Source organism: Carcharhinus amblyrhynchos, chromosome 7, assembly GCF_965287045.1.
Source record: "Carcharhinus amblyrhynchos chromosome 7, sCarAmb.v2.hapA, whole genome shotgun sequence".
Lineage (NCBI taxonomy): Eukaryota > Metazoa > Chordata > Chondrichthyes > Carcharhiniformes > Carcharhinidae > Carcharhinus > Carcharhinus amblyrhynchos.
Window position 1 is genome coordinate 68,527,967 of NC_137330.1, and position 13,305 is coordinate 68,541,271.

The 13,305-nt window shown below is 41.8% G+C and overlaps 1 protein-coding gene across 1 annotated transcript in view; it reads left to right on the forward strand.

The window, feature by feature from the left end:
* The window catches only part of man1a1 (mannosidase, alpha, class 1A, member 1), a 464,837-nt gene that overhangs the window by 94,083 nt on the left and 357,449 nt on the right, over positions 1-13,305 (forward strand). The gene's annotated exons all lie outside the window — the stretch shown is intronic.

The window sequence follows — 13,305 nt, forward strand, 5'->3', positions numbered from 1 at the left end:
AATGCCCTGCCTGCAGCAGTTGTGGACTCGCCAACTTTAAGGGCGTTCAAATGGTCAGTGGATAGGCATATGGATAACATTGGAATAGATTAGGTTAGAGGGTCATTAGATTGGTTCCACTGATCGGCGCAACATTGAGGGCCAAAGGGCCTGTACTGCACTGTTATGTTCTATGTTCTATCTTCTCCTTTGCCTTAGCCTCTTTTAAATCACATACATTTTTGCCTAAGTGCAAAAACACTTCTCCTCCTCCCATGCTTAGTCATCTATTTCTTGTTTTTAAGATTGCTACACTTTTGTTACAATAGCTACAATATAGTATTTAACAGATTTTTTTCCTCCCCCTCAGTTCTGATGAAGACCAAACAGACTTGAAATGTTAACTTCTCTCTCCTACAGATGTTACCAGTCCTGCTGAGATTTTTCAGCAATCTGTTTGTTTCAGATACCAGCATTTTGCTTATTTTATTGACTCCGTTGCAGTTTAGACGAGTAATAGGTGACTTAATAGCGATGCACAAAGTCCTAAGGCAACTTGACAGGATTTGAAAAGGTTGCTTCCTCTTCTGGGAGAATCTAGAACGAGGGGTCACTGTTTAAAGTCAAGAGCTTGCCATTCCCATTTAAGGCAGAAATTAGGCAAAACATTTTCGCCGAGGGCATGAGTCTTTGGAACAGAATATTTTCAAGGCAGGGCTAGATAAACAAGGGTGAAAGGTTATTGGGGGTAAGCAGAATGTGGAATTGAGGTTACAGTTAGACCAGCCATGTTGGAGCAGGCTTGAGGGGCCAAGTGGCTGATTCTTGCTCCTAATTTGTTTGCATTTTCCTATGTGAGCAAACAAAATATCTTGCTCTCGCTCAGCATTTTGTGATACCCAAATGTCCTTGCTGCAATCATTGCAGTACACCAAATCTTAGAACCCTGAATAATCATAGATGGCTAAGTCATCAACTACACTGAAGTGTCCTCACTGTTCATAGTACTGCCTGAGAATGGGATGGACTGAAATGTATGTTGGCTATCATTTGACACAACATTTTGGACCTGAGCATATTCTTTATCAGATTTCTGTGCATCTCTGATCTCATTCAGTCACTGAGTTGTTGCAGGTTGAGTTGTGCTTCTTGCCAGACCAAAAGTTTCAATCTCTCCAACAAAGGTTACATTGCCTTGTTTAGGTCTTACCATGACAATATGGGATAATGCATCTGCTGTTTTCCAAAAATATCTGTCTTTGCATCAAAACTTATTGTCCTCAGTTTGAATTGTTATGCACTTGGATGCATTTTTGCTAACCTTAGAATTAAGTAGTGTTACAAAGGGTTAGTGACCTGTCACTGTCTTAAAATAGAGATCAACAATGTAATCTCCAAAGTTTTTACAAGCCTAAGTAGCAGTTATTGTGTCTTTCTCTATCACTGCATATCTCTGTTCAGTTTCTGTCACTGAATAGGATGCGTAGTAGCATGCATCTTTGCCTTCCATCTGTCTATATCAGAAAGAGTACTTCTCCCAATCCCGTAGAAGATGCATTCTGAAGCAGTGATAGTGGGTAGTTCTTGGTCATGGTGGGTAAAATATCAGGTGATGTCAGCGTCTTCTTGATTCTTCTCAAAAGACCTCTGTTGTGTTTCCTCCCAGAACTGTGCATTATCCTGTCATAACAGCTGACACAGTGGCTCATTGACAACATTTAGGTTGGGAGGGAATTTTTCAACTTTGTTTACCCTACCCATGAATCTCTGGAGCTCAGTCACATTCTAAGGAACTGGGAACTCCTTCATTGCTCTTGGCTTCTGTGCATCAATCCTGACACTTCACATTATGCTCAAGGTACTTGACAGGCTGCAAAAATTCACATTTATTGTTGAGTGTAAATCCTGCTTCCTATAACATCATTTGCATTCCAGTATCATGTTCTATCCAAGTGGATCCAAGGACCAGGAAGGTTTCTGGCACTGGTGTTATGCCAAAGGATAATCTGTTGAAAGAAAGCCTCCCAAATTGAGTAATGAGATTGTGAGCAATTTAGACTGTACACTGAGTAGTAGTTGCCAAAGACCACAATTTAAATCTAGCTTAATGAAGACTGAACTCTCTCTCAATTTTGCTAAGTTTACTTCTACACACAAACATATGAATTAGAAATGGGAGTAAGACATTCAGTCCCTTGAGCCTGCTCTGCTTTTCAATAAGATCCTGACCGATCTCATTGTGGCCTCAACTCCACATTCCGCCCATCTCACAATAGCCATTGACTCCCTTGTTTGTCAAGAATATATATACCTGTGCCTTAAGAATATTCAATGACTCTACATCCACTGCCCCCTGGGGAAGAGAGTTCCAAATAATGACCCTCTAAAAGAAAACATTTTTTCTAATCTCCGATTTAAATGGGAGACCCCCTATTTTTAAAGTGTGTTGCCCAGTTCTAATCTTCCACAACAGAAGCATCAGCGCCAATGGATCCAAATCCTGCCTGTTCAAAATTTACCTCATAGAATAATTCTCCATCCCAGGCATCAGTTGAGTAAAACTCCTCTGAACTGCTTCTAATTCATTTACATCCTTTCTTAATTAACAACACCAAAAGTCTACACAATATTCGAGATGTGATCTCACTAATGCATGATAGAACTGTTGCAAAATCTATTTTTGTAATACATTCCTCTTGCAAAAAGTGACAACATTCCATTTACCACCTTAAATCACTTGCTGTAAACTATTGGTCCCTGATTCAGGTACCAGGGTACCCAGATGCCTCAGCGTTCTGTAATCTCTCCATTTAAAATTCAATGTGGCTTTTCCATTCTTTCTCAGAAGTGGGATTAGGTCACATTTTCCCACATTATAATGTCATAGGATGAATTCTCATTCAACTACTTTGTTTTGCTATGTAATATCTACACAAGTTCTGATAGATTCATTGGGTTTTAGCAATGGGACCAGTCCAGAGCACCAACTTGTTGGTTTTGTCCCAAGTGAAATCACCCTTTGCTTCAACGTGCAGTCAATTTCCTTCTTTATCTTTGACAAGAGTGGACGAGGAACTTTTGTCAAGTAAACTGACACACTTTTTAAGAGAAAGTAGAGTGATGTAGTATGCTGTCTCCAGCTTTTCCAGTCCTGCGAACATCTATGGAAAGTCAGCTTGGATGTTATTAGGTTGATCTCTACTGTAGTTCTTCTACAGTTCAGATGAGATATAAGTTGGTTCAGGCTTTTCCTGCTCAAGAGTGAGCAACTCGTGCTCAGAATCTTATGTAAGGTTTTGGTGCTTTTTCTCTCTTTATGTTGAAGAATTGTATTTGATTGTCTATGACTTTGAATTCTAAACCTCATGGTCCATGTAATTTTTGCATGATGGCTGAAAGTAGCTTTTATCCGACCAGAGTTCAGCATCAGGAAGAACAGAAAGCAGCAGTGTCTAAATTGTATCTTTTTATTCATTTATGGGATGTGGGCATTGCTAATTGCCCTTGAAAAGGTGGTGGTGAGCTACTATCTTGAACTGCTGCAATCCCTGGTGATATAGATACGCCCATACTCCTTTGTAGAGGTAGTTCCAGGATTTTGACCCTGTCACAGTGGAGAAAAGGTGATATTTCCAAGTCAGGCTGATGACTTGGAGTGGAACTTCCAGATCATGGTGTTCCATGTGTCTGATGTCCTTGTCCTTTGGAGATGATAGCAGTTATGTGTTTGGAACATGTTGTCAGATGATTTGTGGTGAATTCCTACAGTGCATCTTGAAGATGGGACACACTGCTGCCACTGTTAATCAGTGGTGGAGGGAATAAATATCTCTGGATGGAGTTCCATTCAAGTGGGTTGTTTTGTCCTGGGTGGGGTCGAGCTTCTTGAATGTTGTTGGAGCGCACCCAACCAGGCAAGTGGAGAATATGCCATCGCACTTCTGACTTGTGCCTTGTAAATGGTGGACAGGTTTTGTTTCCTCTTGATGGATTACTGATAAAATTCAATGTGGAAAAATGTAATGTGCTGCATATCAGAAGAAAGCATTGAAAATGATGGGCATGATCTTACCATCTTGCCATGCCCGTCGATCAGCATGGTGAGTTGGGAAAAATGCGTGAGATGTTAGACGTCTATCCCTTTTGGTCACAAAGCTTATTAGCATGAATTTGAATGGGTTGTTCAATATCATTAGCGAGATCAGCATGCGATTGTCCCCTCCTTCCGAATGTCCCACCTCTCAGGCGTGACGTCACGCTGGCGTGAATCATTACTGCTCCATAAAAGTGTGGTTCAGGTGCAGCAGTAGTGAAGGGGAGCTAGGAGGTGAGTACCACTGAACACAAACCCCCAAGTTGCAGGGGATGGGGTGGGGCTTCTCAGTCTCTGCTATGGTGTAGGATGCGGCGTGGGGCCTTGTGCCGTTATGGGGGTCTTCATGTCGGTTGCTAATGGCCTGGGGCTCATGTTGCATGTGTTCCCCTGGCCACAAATGATTTCCCGAGGGCTTTCATACAAGGCCAGGTCCCAACCCAACTGATGTTGGGACAGAGTCTGTGGCTGACTGCTGACATTCCATCCCAGGCCCCATTAACAGTACCAAGAATCGGGCTTGGCAGCTGTTAGCCCAAGCAAGGGAGCTCTACAGGTGTTAACAAGGCTTCTCACACTGCATGGACTTTGCACTGCTGCCTTCAATGGGATTCCATCTTGTGATGGTCATGAGGGTGCTTCCCCACTGCCTGTCTGAATTGCTAGCCACATCTGGAAACCACTGCAACAGACATCCAGCTGAGTGCACTCATGTCAATCCTACATGAATTATGAATGGGGACCACCTCATAGCCACCTGAATGCTCTCTGTACCTGCCATGGTGACATGGTGTCGCAGTGGTTAACACTGCTACCTCACAGCATCAAGGACTCAGGTTCAATTCTGGCCTTGGGTCAGGTCTGTGTGGAGTTTGCACATCCTCCCCATGTTTGTGTGGGTTTCCTCCGGTGCTCCAGTTTCCTCCCACAGTCCAAAGATGTGTGGGTTAGGTTGATTGGCCATGCTAAGTTGACCCTGGTGTCAGGGGGATTGGCGGGGTAAATACGTGGGGTTACAGGAATAGGGCCTGGTGGGAATGTGGTCAGTATAGAGTTGATAGGTCAAATGGCCTCGTTCTATAATGTGTCAGCCCATTGAGGTGGCGATGATGCTGTTGGGTTGCCAGGTGCCCAGACTCATGGGGATGGGTGGCTGGGAGGGAGTGAGGGGCCCTGGATTGGATAACTTTACTGATTGTGATTTTCTCTCCTCCTCCTCCTCCTCCTCCTCCTCCTCCTCCTCCTCCTCCTCCTCCTCCTCCTCCTCCTCCTCCTCCTCCTCTATTCCCTAAGAAGTAATGGATTTGGCTTTGGAGCCAATAAATCAGGTAGATACTCTGGCTGCTGAGGAGGGAGACGTTGCCCTCCGCAAGGTCAGTCCGGGCCAGAGGCCACAGTAGGAGGACGGGGCTGCCGGTTTGGGGGCAAGATGTGCGCGTACAAAGGTCCAGGGGAGGGCCAGAGGATGTCAAACCCTGTTTCCACTGGACCCCACCCTTATGTCATTCGATGGGCTGCAGGGTGCCGTGCACCACTGCAGACTGCCTCTGAGTAAGGAAACCTCTGTGGCACCTCCCCAATCCTCTATGCACAAGTGTAATTGTGAAGTGACAGATGCCCTGTATGCCCAAGCAATCCACTACATCAACTTGGACATAGACCAGGCCCAACCAGAAGTCTGGGCTGCAAGCATTGCTGCCATCACTGGCATGTCCCCTGTCCAGGGGGCTATAGACGACATACACATTGTTCTGTGGGCTTCATTGAAATCAAGGAGTGTTCTTCATTAACAGAAAAGGGTTCCACTCCCTTAACATTCAAGTTGTGTGCGACCATCTTCTACATGAATAGCATATAGGTGTATGCATGCCTCACAGGGAGTGTGCATGATAGCTAATTTTGTGCACCTCGAGTCAACCCTGGGCTCTTGGAGGATGGCTCATGGGGGCAAGGGCTACCCGCTGCCGTCATATCTGATGAAACCCACTAAAATGAAACCCACGTTGTCATCTGGGTTTGTCGTCAAGTGGTGCATAGACGCCTGAAGATGCTATTCTGCTTGCTGATAGGACTGCTCTGGTGGTATGCTCCAATACAATCCCCTGAGGATCTCCCGCATCATCGTGGCCTGCTGTGCACTCCACAACCTGGCGCAGCAGCTGGGAGTACAACTAAATATGGGCGGCACGGTAGCAGAGTGGTTAGCACTGCTCCCTCACAGTGCTGGGGACTGAGGTTCAATTCCAGCTTTAGGTCACTGTCTTTGTTGTGTTTGTACTTTTTCCCCTTGTCTGTGTGGGTTTCCTCCAGATGCTCCGGTTTCCTCCCACAGTCCAAAGATGTGCGGGTTAAATTGATTGGCCATGCTAAATTGACCCGAATGTCAGGGTGATTACCAGGGTAAATGCATGAGGTTACAGAAATAGAGCCGGGGTGGGATTATGGTCAGTACAGACTAGATGGGCCAAATGGCCACTTCCTACTCCTACTATAGGGTTTCTGTGATTCTATAAAATAGAGTACAGGTATGTAGTAGCTTGGCTCTGAATCAATCAGTCAGACTTGATATGCTATATGTACCTCCATGTATTTGACCTTTTTTTCTTTCCTGCTGGTGTTTGTTTTACATTAGTGTACTTTTTTTCTGTAAAGTAATAATGCTTGAAATGAAGTGCTTGATTTGCTGGTACATTCAGAACTTGACTTTTTGAAAATATTCATCACAAGCATTGATTTATTTTTTTAAAAAAAATACAATAACAATTGATTAAAAACTTGCAATTTGAAATTTAATCCATACAAAATTTACAAACATTTTTCTTCTGCTGCAATGTTAAACGACATTGAAAACAGAGTAGTGAAAGAAGGTGACTTTAGACCTGAACTGAAGTTGAGATGCATAAGAACTTATAGACTGTAGATTCATAGAAAAAACTATAAGTCTATGTTAAGTAGAAGGCACTTTGCAATCTGGTCCTCACTAATGTGATAAGCTGAGGCCTGCTCTGAATGCAGGATACTGGGAGTTGTGTAGGATGTGCTACCTCCCGGTGTCCATGGCTGCTCGGTTGGTTAAGATAGAAAATTAAGAAAATGCAACCATCAAGATTGATAACCATTTTCGATCATTGTGAAATAGAAACAAAGATTATGCAAGACATGGTTATCAGAGTGAAAAGAATAATGGGTTTTATAGTGTGGAGAGAGGTGCCTTATAATATTCAGCCAGGTTCAAACAACGTCTTTTTAAAAATAAAGAAATGTATATGTGAAAAATATATAGTTTGATTTTTTTTGATTTCTTATAAAACGATTACACCTTGCTCCCAGCAAGTCCTAAGATGCTATATTTATAAAGTTTATCATTAGGTTTACTTCCATCAGTTAAAGACTGTATATTAAAGCATCCCCTGCTTCTATCAATGATACATAATGTTTGCCAGCAGTCAGAAAAACAATGCTATCTTGAAAGGGTATTAGAGCAGTTATACTGTATACAGCAAAAACACAATTAGGCTCATTGAACTGTATGCACCTGATGAGATGGATTAAGGCAGTTGGAGAGTCCTGTCTTGGTTTGTTCCAGTTGCATAGTGTAAGCTTGAACTGATCAAAGTACTGTGAACCAAAAGTGATGACAAGTCCTGTTGCCTCATAGCTTCTCAGTAACTCGAAGACCAAAAGCCAAAGGTTCACAAGAACATTTTTTGGAGTAATACCTTTTTTGATCTTGGGAAACCACTAAATGTGTCGAAAGCTATTAGTCTACATCATACTCTCCTCAACTCAAGTTCATGACAACTGAAGTCATTTGTTGAGGCCATTCTGCCATAGGAGCAGGTCAGTTTCTGACAGGGAAGAAGTTGAAACCACATTCTTGCTAGATGAATTAGGGGCTATGCTCCTAAATTCAATCCTGAGGTACGTTGGAAAGAGTTCTGGGACAATGCTGGTTGGCGTTAATGGTTCAGAGAGACATCTTGTGTGGTTATTTCTTCCACCTTTGCAGATGTGGGTCAAAGCGCAGTGTGACTGTAAGCATCTATCACAAATTATTGATCATGTTGTAAATCAGTTCCTATAGTGGTTATTTTTGGGCGGAATCACAGTACGTGTACCATCCCATTTCCAAAGCTACCCAATGGCTCAGCAATCTGGACTTGGTTATTTGAATGCTGGTAATCACTTTTTGTTTTCCAATTAAAAAAAATTGTATGTAATGTTTCAAGCTGTTGTGTTTTTAAAAATTAATCACTCAATAATTAAGAATAATTGCTATAAATTTTCAAATTAAACTTAGTCTCGCTACAGTAATTTCTTTTCGGTGCGATTAAAGTTTTGATTGTTAATTTGGGTCACACAATTTTTCCCTGTATTGGCATTGGATCTAAAATTGTTGAATGTAATAACCATCCGTAATCCTCGCTAGAAAACAGATAAGGGTAGTTGTTGTGGAGCCTACCTTGTCTGTTTTTAATCCTTCATTGTAATTATTACAGTGAGTGTAGGCATTGTAATTAAAATACTCAGATGAATCTGGTTCCCCATTTGACTAGGTATGCAATGTAGATGAATGCTGATGCTGTATTATCTGTTAACTAACAGAATAAGGATTTTTGTTCCATAAAAGAATGTGAAGCCATTTGTTAAAAATAAATATGCATTAAATGGAACTGCCACACCATACAAGTTATAAATGCATTTACTATTGCTATGCTTGTAACAATATCTGGTCCTTGAAGCTGAAATGTCAGTTTTGATTGTCCCTTCCCTGATCTTCTTTTGTTTTGGCTCAGCCTTGTGTATTCGTGAGCCAAAATTCATTTGAGTATCCTGGCATCCGGAATGTGTCCTGTTCATTCAATGTTACCATCACCCTTCAGCAGGCAAAGTTTTTGCCCCAGGCGTTGGTAGTTCCCACAGACAACAGCACCACAAGGACAATTGGTACATCTGGAATCTTAGTGAACGAGAGGACCAATGAGATGGCTCTTTAGTGAATAGGATTTAATGATTAATAATGATACTGGTGAGGAAAGTTGAATAAATTAGGTGAGGGAGAAGAGGAAAGAAAAATTGGATGAAGAGACAAAGAAAAGCACAAATGCATCTTCAATTTTAATTCTAAACATTAATGAGTTTTTATTTTAAATTCTATTATTACCTGTAGGAATGTGACACCACAGTTCAAGTTTCTCTATTGGCCAGAGAGGTTGGTTGGCATTGAAAGATTATAATTCTGTTATGTCACAGTCCTAATTTTCTACAGAGAGTTTAATTGGCAGTTAATGCACCAATGCCACAACATCATGAGTGTGAGGGCGAGCTACTGTTTTGTGAGACGAGCAGTGGAACAATGCAAGTCATTCAGGAAATGTGGCAGCCTGCAATTTTGTTTTGATTTGATTTATTATTGTCACGTATGAATATACAGTGAAAAGTATTATTTTTGTGCACTATACAGACAAAGCATAGAGAAGGAAAGGAGAGGGTGCAGAATGTAATGTTGCAGTCTTGGCTAGGGTGTAGAGAAATTTGTGGGGCATCTTGTCCTCATGAAATGTTGGGAGATTTACAGATGAATGGTAAACATTATTCACCTTGTTACTTTGGCAGCAAAATTTGGGGCATTGATTTAAACAGAGTTACAACAGACCATATTGCGCATGGTCCAAGTAAGAAGCAGATTCAGTGGAACAAATGTCCTTTTTCATTCAGTGCTTGTGTTATTTCAAACAAATTCCTCTTAGTTGTCCAGTATGCAGCACAGATACCATGCCTTCTTTGACTTCAATTTGTTTTGATAAAAATACAGGAAGCTATGATCCTGAGCTGCTCAGATAAATGCTGTAAGTTTGTGGGTAATTTACAAAATAACTACATATGCTTTAAACTTGCTGTTGCTTTGACAGCAAATCTGATCTCTTATTTCTCTTCTCCATTTTCTGTTTCAGTAGTGGTACCAACTGAAACTGCTGCTTTGTTTCACTTCTGGTTACTTTTCATATTTATTTTCCTGTGCTGCTCGCAAAGAGGCTTCCAGGAACATGGGTTGAAAATCATGGGACATTAACGATGTCCAACTTTTTCTCCCATTCAGTGTGGTTCCCTTGTTTGAAGCACAGTATTACTAATGTCAACCTTCTATGCTTGATTTATTTTATTTGATTTATTATTGTCACATGTACTAACATATGCTGAAAAGTATTGTTTCTTGTGTGTTATACAAGCAAAGCATATCGTACATAGAGAAGAAAAGGAGAGAGTGTAGAATGTAGTGTTACGGTCATAGTTAGGGTATAGAGAAAGATCAACTTAATATAAAGTAGGTCCACTCAGAAGTCTGATGGCAGCGGGGAAGAAGAAGCTGTTGAGTTGGTTGGTACGTGACTTTCTGGTGGAAGAAGGTGGAGAGAGAACATCCAGGGTGTATGGGGTCCTTGATTATGCTGGCTACTTTTCCAAGACAGCTGGAAGTGTAGATAGAGTCAATTTAATGATATTAAATGCGCACATGGTATTTTAAAAACAAAAATGAAATTCACTAAAATGAGTGTTTAATGCACCATTAGTATTATTCAGAATGTTGTCAAAATATATTGGATAATGAATCATTGAAGATTTGTGCATTTTTATGCAAAGCTATTCTGAGTATTATAGACAACACTCAATTTTGTATGATAGGATAAAGTTTTATTGTGTGAAGCTAGATTGTTCGCATTTAAACAATGTAGGGAGCGGGAACAGTTACAAGATGACTTAAATGCAGTTTGATACAATAAAGCTAGATCAGAAAAGTTGATGCATTATATTTTGTTCACACGTCCTTGGTTGGGGAATCAGCAACAAGGAACAATAAATTAAAGTTATAGAACACAGAACACTACAGCACAAACGGGCCCTTCGGCCCACAAGTTGTGCCGATCACATCTATACCTACCAAGCCAAAGAACTATCTGTAACTTCCAATGCCATTAGATCCCATATACTCATCCAGAAGTCTTTTAAAAGGCCCCAGCGAGTTCGCCTCTACCACCACCGACGGCAGCCGATTCCACTCACTCACCACCCTGAGTGAAAAACTTTCCCCTAACATTTCCTCTGTACCTGCTCCCCAGAACCTTAATCCTGTGTCCTCTCGTAGCGACCATTTCAGCCCTGGGAAATAGCCTCCGAGAATCCACCCTATCTATCCCTCTCAACGTTTTATAAACCTCTATCAGGTCGCCCCTCAACCTTCATCTCTCCAGGGAGAAGAGACCTAGCTCCCTCAACCTATCTTCATAAGGCATGCCTTCCAATCCAGGCAACATCCTTGTAAATCTCCTCTGCACCCTCTCAATAGCTTCCACATCCTTCCTGTAGTGAGGTGACCAGAACTGCGCACAGTACTCCATGGGGTCTGACAAGGGTCCTATAAAGTTGCAGCATTACGTCCCAACTCCTAAACTCAATCCCTTGATTAATGAAGGCCAGTACACCATACGCCTTCTTGACCATATCCTCCACCTGCGAGGCCGATTGAAGAGTCCTATGGACCCGGACCCCAAGATCCTTCTGCTCTTCAACCCAGCTAAGACTCCTACCCTTGATATTGTACTCCTGCATCCTGTTGATCCTGCCAAAATGGACCACCTACACATTTATCCGCGTTGAAGTCCATCTGCCACTTCTCTGCCCAGTCTTGCATCCTATCTGTCACACTGCAACTTCTGACGTCCCTCCAGACTGTCCACAACACCACCAACCTTCATCGGCGAACTTACTAACCCATCCCTCCATTTTCTCATCCAGGTCATTTATGAAAATAACAAACAGCAAGGGTCCTATAACAGATCCCTGGGGCACTCCACTGGTGACTGACCTCCATGCAGAAAAAGACCCATCCACAACCACTCTCTGCCTTCGGCAGGCAACGTAAAAAGTCTGACAACACCAGGTTTTAGTCCAACCTATTTATTTGATAATATACTCGTAAGCTTTCGGGTTAGCCCCTTCGTCAGGGCTAACCCGAAAGCTTGCGAGTATATTATCAAATAAATAGGTTGGACTAAAACCTGGTGTTGTCAGACTTTTTACTGTGTTTACGCCAGTCCAACGCCGGCATACCCACATTCTGCAGGCAAGCCAGTTCTGGATCCACAAGGCAACAGCCCCTTGGATCCCATGCCCTCTCACCTTCTCAAGAAGTCTTGCATGAGGGACCTTATCAAACACCTTGCTGAAGTCCATGTAAACCATATCCACCGCTCTTCCTTCGTCAATGTGTTCAGTCACATTTTCAAAGAACTCAACTAGGCTCGTAAGGCACAACCTGCCCTTGACAAAGCCAATGCCAGTAGAAAGATGAAAATTACAAGATTTAAAAAAAAATGCTGACTGCTCTTAAAATTTGGAATGCTTGGCTGTAAATGACTGTTGAAACCGAGTCAGTCATGGTGTTGAGAAGGTAAACCAAGCAACTTGCATCAGAGTAGACACTAGCACAAGCTTCCAGGGCTGGCTGATTCTGCTTTACTGAAATTTTTGTGGTTCTATCCGCATCACCTTGAGCTGACCATACTTATGTGATACATGCATAAAAGTTTCTGTGGTAATGCTGGAAGATGCATTTAAATACACAGTGTCTACTGCCAATGCAAGATGGACACTGACATCCATCTGCACATGTGCACTTGTCCATTTATGTGCTGAAAACCATTGATGTCAATGACTGGATTTGTTGGCAGCAAATGCAGCCTGGTTAGAAAAGTAAAATCTTACATTTTTGTGGTTATTATTAACTACATGTTACAAATTGCATAATAAGGAATACATTGTATTTAACTGCATATTTTTAAAAAACAGACAATGCAGAGGATAGTAAAAGTTTCTGAAATTGATGAATGAGCTGCCAGAGTCGGTATTTAATCGAAGTGAAAATATGCCATAGAGAAAGATAAAGCCAAGGGGAATTACTGAGACGAAGTTGGGTACTGTATTTTGTTACAAATAGAATAGCCATTTCTGGGTCAAAAATACTTTCTCTGGGATTTTTAATTTATTTTTGTTCTAAGGGTTCAGTTCTCATTAGGATTGTTGCGAGTTTAAATGTTTGCATTTTTAAAAAAAACAAGAAACTAAATGGAGAAAATGAGTATTGCACTGAGATTGGAGGAGAGAGTAGAGTTCTGATGTCCATTCTACGCAATGACTTAACAGAATGCAACACAACAACTGCGTGCGCACTGCTT